This window comes from Marmota flaviventris, chromosome 7 (genome assembly GCF_047511675.1).
Source record: "Marmota flaviventris isolate mMarFla1 chromosome 7, mMarFla1.hap1, whole genome shotgun sequence".
In the NCBI taxonomy this organism is placed as follows: Eukaryota; Metazoa; Chordata; class Mammalia; order Rodentia; family Sciuridae; genus Marmota; species Marmota flaviventris.
Genome location: NC_092504.1, coordinates 106,570,734 through 106,581,491, shown reverse-complemented (window position 1 = coordinate 106,581,491; position 10,758 = coordinate 106,570,734).

Below are 10,758 nucleotides of genomic sequence, written 5' to 3'. Positions count from 1 at the left end.
ACTGTAGTTGTTTAAATTGGTAGGGATGATAATGAGTGTAATTTGTGGGTAATTAAGCTTCTCCTTTCCACCTGACAGTTATGCAAACTAGAAGGAGATGAACAGCATAGTCATGTGTTGCTTCAATTAAGAAACACTTCATGAGGACTTTGAATAGTGTGGGTGGGTGATTAAAATGTTAGAGGAAAAAGTTGAAATCGGTTATGCTTAAAAACCTAGTTTTATTGAGATATAATTTACATCCCATAAAATGCACTCACTTTAAAAGTGTACGATTCTATGAAATATCAGAACACTTAAAGAGTTGTATAATCACCACCATGATTCAATTGTAGAACATTTTCACCACTTTAAAAAATAAGTATTATGTTTATTCACAATCACTCTGTAGTCCAACCTCCAGGTCTAGGCTACCACTAATCTCCTTTCTGTCTTGTTTTTCTAGGACATTTCTCATAAATAGAATCATACAAGTGTTCTTTTGTGTCATGTTTCATTTACTGAGGATAATGTTTTTAATTTTTTTTTTTTAAATTGACCCATAAAAAATTGTACATATTTACGAGATCTTGTGATAGTGATATTTGTATGTACTGTGTAATGTTCAAATCATATCTACCTCCTCAAACATTTCTGAGCATGTATTTGAGGTTTGTTCAAGTTGTAGTATACTTCAGTACTTCATTCTTGGTCCTTGCTGAATCACTATTCATCTATTCTATGGTTGCACCACATTTTGTTTATCTATTCAGTCGTTGATGGACAGTTACTTCTAGTTCGAGGCCATGGTGAATAATGCTCCAATGATTATTTGTTTGCATTTTTCTTTTGGTGGACATACTTTTTTCCACCTCTTTGTTGGGTAGACATTTAAGAATGGAATTGCTAGGTCATATGGTAAGTCTATGTTTAACTTTTTAAAGAAATTAAAAAACTGTTTTTCAAAGTGGCTGTACCATCTTCATCTTACATTGTCATCAGCAGTAGATGAGCTTCCAGTTTATCCACGTCTTTGGCAATGCTTCTTATTGTTTCCCTTTAAAAAAATCATACCCATCTTAGTGGATAAAAATGGTATCTCATTAAAGTTTTGATTTGTACTTCCCTGATAAATAATAATATTGAGTATCTCTTCACATGACCTTTTGGTTTATTGGTATAGTCTATTGGAATTCTTTGGTTAATGTTTATTCACATTTTCACTTTGGATTATTTGCTTACTCCATCTCCCTGTCACCTCCTGGATGAAAGGACTCTCTCAAATTGAGATGTCATTATTCCCTTGCACTTAAGAATTGATTTATCATGTATTCCTAAATAATACATTATTTTCTTTTGAGCTTCAAAAAAAAGTGTTTTTATACCATATAAAGTCTTCAACAACAGAATCTTGAACCTTCTAGATTCAATTGGCAAAACCAATTGTTTGTCAACAATGGTATTTACAGCAGAAATTTATCTTTAAAAAATAAAAAAGAATACAAATGAGAACACATAACTTCTGATTCTTGTCATTTGGAAGATTTAATGGAGTTATTGTAAGAAGGTATAAAGTTGTCAAAAGATGTCCCTAGTATTTGTGAACAGCAATTTTTGGCTAATCTGATGTTAGATTATACAGCTATTTGCTTCTAAGTAGCCTTATACTGCTGGATTTCTTTCTTTCTTTTTCAGTTTGTTATAATAATTTCTGTAGCACTTGTGTCTCTTATTCTGAAAAGGTTAATTGCATCTCTTATTCCTCTCACTGCTTTAAAATGCTGCTTCTTATCTGACAGAGTCAGAAAACAGATAATCTGGAATTATGATAGGATTAGACTGAATAGGCTCTGATTAAGAGCCTGAGGGATTTTCTTGGGGACAAATTAATAAATTTTAGCAGATGGACTTTTGACATTCATTTTGGTAGCAGAGGGCTTTTTTTGTTTTCTTCCTGGTTCTCTGAGAAGAAATATAGGAAAGTGAACTTGAAGATAGTATATTGGATTTGAAGCCTTGTTCTATCATTTTGTTGGCTAAGAATAAATTTCTATTTTTATCCTCTAAACAGGAATAGGAATGCATTTATCACAGAATGGCAAAAATTAAGATGATATCTCTAAAGTGTTAAATAAATTATAGATATTATTATCTTTCTGTAATATATAAAAGACCTATCATTGTTAATCTCTTAAATTGCTCTTTGGTGACATATGAAAATAAAAACAGTTTAGAGAATAAAAATTGTGAGACAACCCACACCAGCCTGCGCAGGATCCAGGCTCACAGTAGGCCTGGGTCTACCCCTCCACTGATAGGCACCTGCTGGAGCCCAGCCTCCAGCACAGGACTGCCTCTTCCCACCAGCAGACTACTGCAGGAGCCTCGGCCTGGCCCAAATCTGTCCACACCGAGTTGGCGTAGGACCCAAGTCCAGGGTATGTCTGAGTCCCTGCCCTAGCCTAAGCCTAACCCACTTCCATCTTGGGACGCTGCAGTCATTGCCATAGCCTTCCCTACGCAGCAGCCCCTAACTTTTTGACAGTAGACAGGGCCTAGAAGCAGCTGCATCTCAGAGCAGGCATCCCAAAGGGAATGTGAGGCCCACTCTTGCAGCCCCATCTCTGTAAGACAGTGCTTCCATCTTGGGGCACCATATCTATTTTTTATCTCAATTTACCTCGGCTATTGCCACCATCACCTTTAGATGCAGTAGCATACACTGAGGGACACCAGCAGGGTCTGGAAGCCCAACATCCAGGTGAGGTACAGACAATCTGCAAGGGTACTACAAGAATATAGGGAAGAAAATGTAAACAGCTCAGATCCACACTGCAAGAAAGGAAGATACATAGACAACATGAAAAAACAAGAGAGGAAAGTGCCCCAAACAAACCAGGATACTATAATAACAGAACACATGGACAGCAACTTTGATGAAATATCAGAAAAGGAGGTCAGAAGGTTCATGATTAAAATGATCTGTGAATTAAAGAGTGACCTAAATGAGCAATTATAGGCCAAAATTGATCACTCCAACCATAAGATAAGAGAGCAAATATAGGTAGCAAAAGATTCCTTCGAGAGAGAGAGAGACTCTGAAAAAAAAAAAACTAGTCAGAAATCCTTGAAATAAAGGATACAATAAATCAAATAAGAAACTCAATAGAAAGCATAACCACCAGACTAGATCACTTGGAAGAAAGAACGTCAGATAAGGAAGACAAAGTATACAATCTGGAAAATAAAGTTGATCACACAGTGAAGATAGTAAGAAACCATGGACAGAACATCCAAGAATTATGGGACAGCATCAAAAGACCAAAGCTAAGAGTTATTGGGATAGAGGAAGGCACAGACTTTCAAACCAAAGGAATGCACAATCACTTCAAAGAGATAACATCAGAATATTTCCCAAGCATGAAGAATGAATTGGAAAACCAAATACAACAGGATTACAGGACACCTAATGTATAAAATTACAACAGATCTACACCAAGTCACATTATAACGAAAATGCCTAGCATACAGAGTAAGGATAGAATCTTAAAAGCCGCAAGAGAGAGGAATCAGGTCACATATAGGGGGAGACCAATTCGTATCTCAGCAGATTTTTCAACCTAGACCCTCAAAGCCAGGAGAACATGGAACAACATATACCAAGCTCTGAAAGAAAATGGATGCCAACCAAGAATCTTATATCCAGCAAAACTAAGCTTTAGATTTGAGGATGAAATAAAAACCTTCAATTATAAACAAAAGTTAAAATAATTTACAACTAGAAAGCCTGAACTAGAGAACATCCTCAGCAAAATATTCCAAGAAGAAGAAATGAAAAACAATGATGAAAATCAGCAGAGGAGTTATTACACTAAAGGAAAATCTAATCAGAAGAGAAATCAAGTCACTTTAAATACCAAAAATAAACAACATGGCTGGGAACACAAATAATGTCTGAATAATAACCCTGAGTGTTAATGGCCAAAACTCACCAATCAAAAGACATAGACTAGCAGATTGGATCAAAAAAAGACCCTACAATGTGCTGCCTCTAAGAGACTCATCTCATAAAAAAAGACATCCACAGACTGAAGGTGAAGGGTTGGGAAAAATGACACCACTTACATGGACTGCAGTAGCAAGCAGGGGTTTCCATCCTCATATCAAATAAAGTAGACTTCAAAATAAAGTCAATCAAAAAGGATAAAGAAGGACACTACATATTTCTCAAGGGAACTGTACACCAACAAGACTTAACAATTATAAATATATATGCCCCAAACAAGGATCATCTATGTTCATCAAACTCTTCTCAAGTTCAAGAGTCAAATAGACCACAACACAATAATTTTGAGTGACATTAACACACCTCTTTCATCTCTAGATAGATATTCCAAACAAAAGCTGAACAAAGAAACTATAGATCTCAGTAATACAATTAATAACTTTGACTTAACTGACATATAGAGAATATTTCATCATTCAATAAGAGAACACACTTTCTTCTCAGCAGCACATGGATCCTTCTCTAAAATAGACCATATATTATGCTACAAAGCAACTCTTAGCAAATATAAAAAAGTAGAGATACTACCCTGCATTCTATCAGATCACAATTAGAAATTAGAAATTAATGATAAAATAAGAAATAAAATCCACCCCAACACCTGGAGACTAAATAATATGCTACTGAATGAACAATGGGTTACAGAAAACATCAAGAAGAGATTAAAAAAATTTTAGAGGTGAATGAGAACACAGATACAACATATTGAAACCTCTGGGGTACTATGAAAACAGTTCTAAGAGGAAAGTTCATTGCATGGAGTTCATTCCTTAAAAGAAGAAAAAGTCAGCGAATAAAGGACTTAACACTACATCTCAAAGCCTTAGAAAAAGAAGAACAATTCAACACCAAAAACAGCAGAAGACAAGAAATAATTAAAATTAGAGGTGAAATCAATGAAATTGAAACAAAAGAAACAATTGAAAAAATTGACAGAACAAAATGTTGGTTCTTTGAAAAAATAAATAAAATTGACAGACCCTTAGCCATGCTGACGAAGAGGAGAGAGAAAACTCAAATCACTAACATACGTGATGAAAAAGGAAATATCACGATAGACACTTCAGAAATACAGAAGATAACTAGAAATTATTTTGAAAACCTGTACTCCAATAAAATAGAAAATATAGAAGGCATTGACAAATTTCTAGAGTCATATAATTTGCCCAAATTGAATCAGGGTGATATACAGAATTTAAACAGATCAATTTCAAGTGACGAAATAGCAGATGCCATCAAAAATCTACCAACCAAGAAAAGCCCAGGACCAGATGGTTACACAGCCGAGTTCTACAAGACCTTTAAAGAAGAACTAATACTAATACTCTCCAATTTATTTCAGGAAATAGAAAAAGAGGCAGCACTGCCAAACTCATTCTATGAGGCCAGTATCACTCTGATTCCAAAACCAGGCAAAGACACTTCAAAAAAAGAAAACTTCAGATTAATATCTCTAATTAATATAGTTGCAAAAAATTTCAATAAAATTCTGGCAAATCGAATATAAAACACATATCAAAAAGATCATGCACCACAATCAAGTGGGATTCATCCCAGGGATGCAAGATTGGGGTTCAACATACAGAAATCAATAAATGTAATTCATCACATCAATAGACTTAAAGATAAGAATCATATGACCATCTCAATAGATGCAGGAAAAGCATTTGACAAAATACAGTACCCCTTTATGTTCAAAACACTAGAAATCTAGGTATAATAGGAACATATCTCAACATCGTAAAGGCTATTTATGCTAAGCCCCAGGCCAAGATCATTCTAAATGGAGAAAAATTTAAGGCATTCCCTTTAAAAACTGGAACAAGTTAGGGATGCCGTCTTTCACCACTTCAATTTAACATAGTTCTTGAAACACTGGCCAGAGCAATTAGACGAAAGAAATTAAAGGGTGTTGAGAGCCACAGCCGAAGGGGCCCCAGCAAACTTCCAGCTGCCGGCTGATGATTGGCTCACAGCGGCCCCAGCAACATCTAGCTGATTGGCTCCTCTGCGGTGATGCTCATTGGGCTGTTTCCCTGCCCTTTCAGACCACGGAGCTGCTCATTGGGGGACTCTTTTGGCTCCGCCCACGTGACCCAGCCAATCGGCCTCAAGAGCAGGAGGATTGTGGGAGGTGGGGAGAAGCTTGTGTGGGAGAGAGAGGCTTGTGGAAAGCCGGTGGTGGCAGTTGGGCTCTGAGGGTTTTTCCTGAGGAGCTGTGTGGTTTGGTGTGTGGTTCTAAAAATAAAGTTAGTTTCTTTTGACAAGTGGCTCCTGATTGTGCCCAGCCAGACTGCGGCAAAAGGGATATACATAGGAAAAGAAGAACTCAAATTGGCACTATTTGCTGATGATATGATTCCATAGCTAGAAGACCCTAAAAGTTCCACCAGAAAACTTCTAAAACTAATAAATAAATTCAGCCAAGTAGAAGGATATAAAATCAACACCCATAAATCAAAGGCATTTCTGTATATCAGTGGTAAATCCTCAGAAAGGGAAACAAGGAAAACTACCCCATTTACAATAGCCTCAAAAAATAAAGATAAAAACCTTGGGAATCAACTTAATGAAAGAGGTGAAAGATCTATATAATGAAAATTACAGAACCCTAAAGAAAGAAGTCAAAGAAGACCTTAGAAGATGGAAAGATCTACCTTACTCTTGGATAGGCAGAATTAATATTATCAAAATGACCATACTTCCAAAAGCAATATACAGATTTAATGCAATTCCTATCAAAATCCCAATGATATTCCTCATAGAAATAGAAAAAGCAATCATGAAATTCATTTGGAAAAATAAGAGACCCAGAATAGCTGAAGAAATCCTTATCAAGAAGAGTGAAGAAGGTGGCATCACTACATTAGTCCTTAAACTATACTACAGATCAATAGTAACAAAAACAGCATGGTATTGGCACCAAAACAGACAGCTAGATCAATGGTACAGAATAGAGGACACAGAGACTAACCCACAAAACTGCAATTATCGTATATTAGACAAAGGTGCCAAGAACATGCGTTGGAGAAAAGATAGCCTGTTCAACAAATGGTTCTGAGTAAACTGGAAATCCATATGCAACAAAATGAAATCAAATCCCTATCTCTCACCATGCACAAAACTCAACTCAAAATGGATTAAGGACTTAGGAATAAAACCAGAGACCCTGCATCTAATAGAAGAAAAAGTAGGCCTTAATCTCCATCGTGTGGGATTAGGCCCCAACTTCCTTAATAAGACTCCTTTGGTGCAAGAATTAAAATCAAGAATTAATAAATGGGATGGACTCAAACTAAAAAGTTTCTTCTCAGCAAAAGAAACATTCTGTGAAATTAATAGAGAACTTTCATCCTGGGAGCAAATTTTTACTCCTTACACATCAGATAGAGCATTAATCTCTAGGGTATATAAAGAACTCAAAAAGTTAAACTCCAATAAAGAAAAATAACCCAATCAATAAATGGGCCAAGGACCTGAACAGACTCTTCTCAGAAGATGATATACAATCAATCAGCACGTATATGAAAAAATGTATATCATCACTAGCAATTGGAGAAATGCAAATCAAAACCACTCTAAGATTTTATCTCACTCCAGTCAGAATGACAGCTATTATGAAAACAAACAACATAAGTGTTGGAGAGTATGTGGGGAAAAAGGTACACTCATACACTGCTGGTAGGACTGCAAATTGGTGCAGCCAATATGGAAAACGTATGGAGATTTCTTGGAAAATTGGGAATGGAACCACCATATGACGCAGCTATCCCTCTCCACAGTCTATACCCAAAGGACTTGAAACCAGCATACTACAGGGACACAGCCACATTAATGTTTATAGCAGCACAATTCATGATAGGTAAACTGTGGAACCAGTCTAGATGCCCTTCAATAGATGGATGTATAAAAAATGTGACATATATACACAATAGAATATTACTCAGCAATAAAGTCATTCAATCCACAGAGAGTTTTAGAACCCAAGATTTTTAAATTATGTAAATAATTTATTTTTCCAAGTGATTAGTATAGGAAATTAATTATAATTATACATTTTTTAATAAATATAATTAAATTCTTTAGAAACATGCTACTTCAGCTAGTATATGCATAGTCATTTTTGTGTAGGTCCCTCATGGGCCACAGAATCTTTTTGTTACATTCTAAAATCTCTATGGATTTGAGGACTTTAAATCAAGAACAGTGATGTAGTTCATCTCTTTCTCTTCAGATGTGGTTAAAGGAGGTTTGGAGTGATAATGCCGTTCTTTTTTTGTGATGTGTTTTTCTATTTTTCACTTCATTCCTTCTAGTCATTGTGAACATCAGTAGCCCATAGCTGTTTGCTGATTTACTCAGTAAATGCACAGAGCGCTTAGTGATTGTGCAGCAGTAAACAATACTGTACAATCACTAATTGCCCATCTAAATTCTAACAAAAATGAATACTTTTCTGAGGGATAGAACTGGGTGAGAAAGAAAGAGAGGGAGAGATGTTTCAGGCATCTTGGCTAATTAGTGGGGAAAGCAAAGATCCAAAACTTACTTACCTCTACTTAGGGACTCACAATGAAGACCCAGGATAAAAACCCAGAAAGGTGACAAGCTGGAGCAGGCAGAGCCAGGCTGTGGCAACTAGTTTAGAGAAGATGAGGGTCTTGGTTGGCCGGAGGGAAATAGGACTCTGGGTGCTACCCAGGTGTATCAGAGAGGCAGGTAATCTAGGTCTTTCCAGGGGAGGGAAATCACAGTTTGTTCTTTTTTCAGGTGGTTTTATTCCTTGGGGTTCACAACCAGGTCAAGGTTGACTGATTCCAAGGCTTGGGGGTAGGGTAGTTCCCCTGTTTTTGCAAAGAAATCTTCCTCAAACCTCTTTTCAAATTCCAAAGAGGACTTTGGTGGAAAAGTAGCTATCTTTTTTCCATGCAGGACACAGACGAAGAGTACACCCACCTAGGTATTTTCCTTCCTTGCTCTAAACTTTGATGAGTTCTCTCAGACTTAATTGTTTTAGATAAACATATGAATTTTTTCTCTAGTTCTGTGAAGAATGTCCTTGGTTTTTTGACAAGGATTGCATTGAGTCTGTAAACTGTTTTGGTTAGTGTAGGCATTCTAACAATATTGATTCTTCTAATCCATGGACACAGGATGTCTTTCCACTTTTTTTGTGTGTGTTCTTTATTTCTTTCATTAATTGTTTTTATAATTTTCGTTGTAGAGAATCTTCACTTCTTTGTTTAAGTTTATTCCTAGGAATTTTGTTATTATTTTTCATGTCTCCCAAAAATAGAATTGTTTTTTTTAATTAATTAATTAATTAATTCTAATTGGGTCTATATGACAGCAGAAAACATTTTGATTCATTGTTAGAATTGTTTTCTTGACTTCTATTTCAGATACTTCGCTATTGGCATATACTAGTGCCATTGATTTTTGTATGTTGATTGTGTTAATCCTGAAACTTTGCTGAAATTGTTTCTTCTAATGGATTTTTTTGGTGTTTTTTGGGAGGTTTTGTATATATAAGATTGTAATTTGCCAATAGTGACAATTTGACTTCCTCTTTTCACTCTGGATGCCCTTTCTTTCTCTTGCCTGATTGTTTTGGCTAGGATTTATAGAACTATGTCAAATAAAAGTAGTGAAAGTGGGATCTTAATTGCAGATCTTAGTGGAAATGCTTTTTTGCTTTTCTGTATTCATTATTAAAAATATAAAAAAAGTAAAGGAGATTTATTAGATTGGCTTATGTGACAAGAAGCTGGATAGTTCACAATGGCCATCTGCAGGCTGGCGAGGTGGAGGAACTGTGCAGTCCAAGAGGCTGAAGCCTCAGAACAAGGGGGATCAATGTTGCTATCTTAGTCGGACACTGAAGGCTTCTGGAAACCCCCTGGAGAATCACTGGCAGAATCCACACCGCTTTGGAAGAGTGAAGAATCTAGAATCTGATATCCTCAGGTGATCATAGCATCAATCAAGAATCAAGAAGAAATGAGCTTACATCTACTGCTGCTTCCTTTTCTCCAATTTTTATTCCATCCAAGCCACCATTTTATTGGACAGTGATGCCCACAATTAGAGAGGATCTTCATCGCTTCTCGGCCTTTTGGCTAAGATCAAGTGAGAGGATCTTCACTTCAGTTTGCTATCTCATATGCCAATCATTCCTAGACACACCCTCATTGTCACACCCAGAAGCCTCTTAATCATCAGCATCTGTTAATTCAATCAAGTTGACAATTCAAATTAACCATTACAGATATGCCATTTTAATTTTTAAAGGAAATATTTATCTACTTTTGTAAAAGAATGAATAAAAGTATTTTGCCTTCCCTTGAGGCAGGAGAGAAAGGCCATTATATTTGAAAGACTGGCCTTTCTTGTTTTGGAGGATGTGTATCACAGAGGATAGATTATAGCTTCTAAGCATGCAACACCTATATAGTTGCTTAGTCTCACATGCTTTTTCAAAGTGATCAACACTTCTTTGAGTGGAGTTGATATTCCCTCCCCTGGAATCTGGACAGAATTTGTGACTGCCATAACTAATGGAGATTATAGATTGCAAAGGCTTGCTGCTATCTGGTTTTATAAAATAAAACCAAGAGATATTTTGAAGACTCTTCCAATATCCAAGAGTGGAATAGAGACTGAAAAAGAAAACACAAACTACAGTGACCTTGTCTTTTTGTAACCAAGATTAA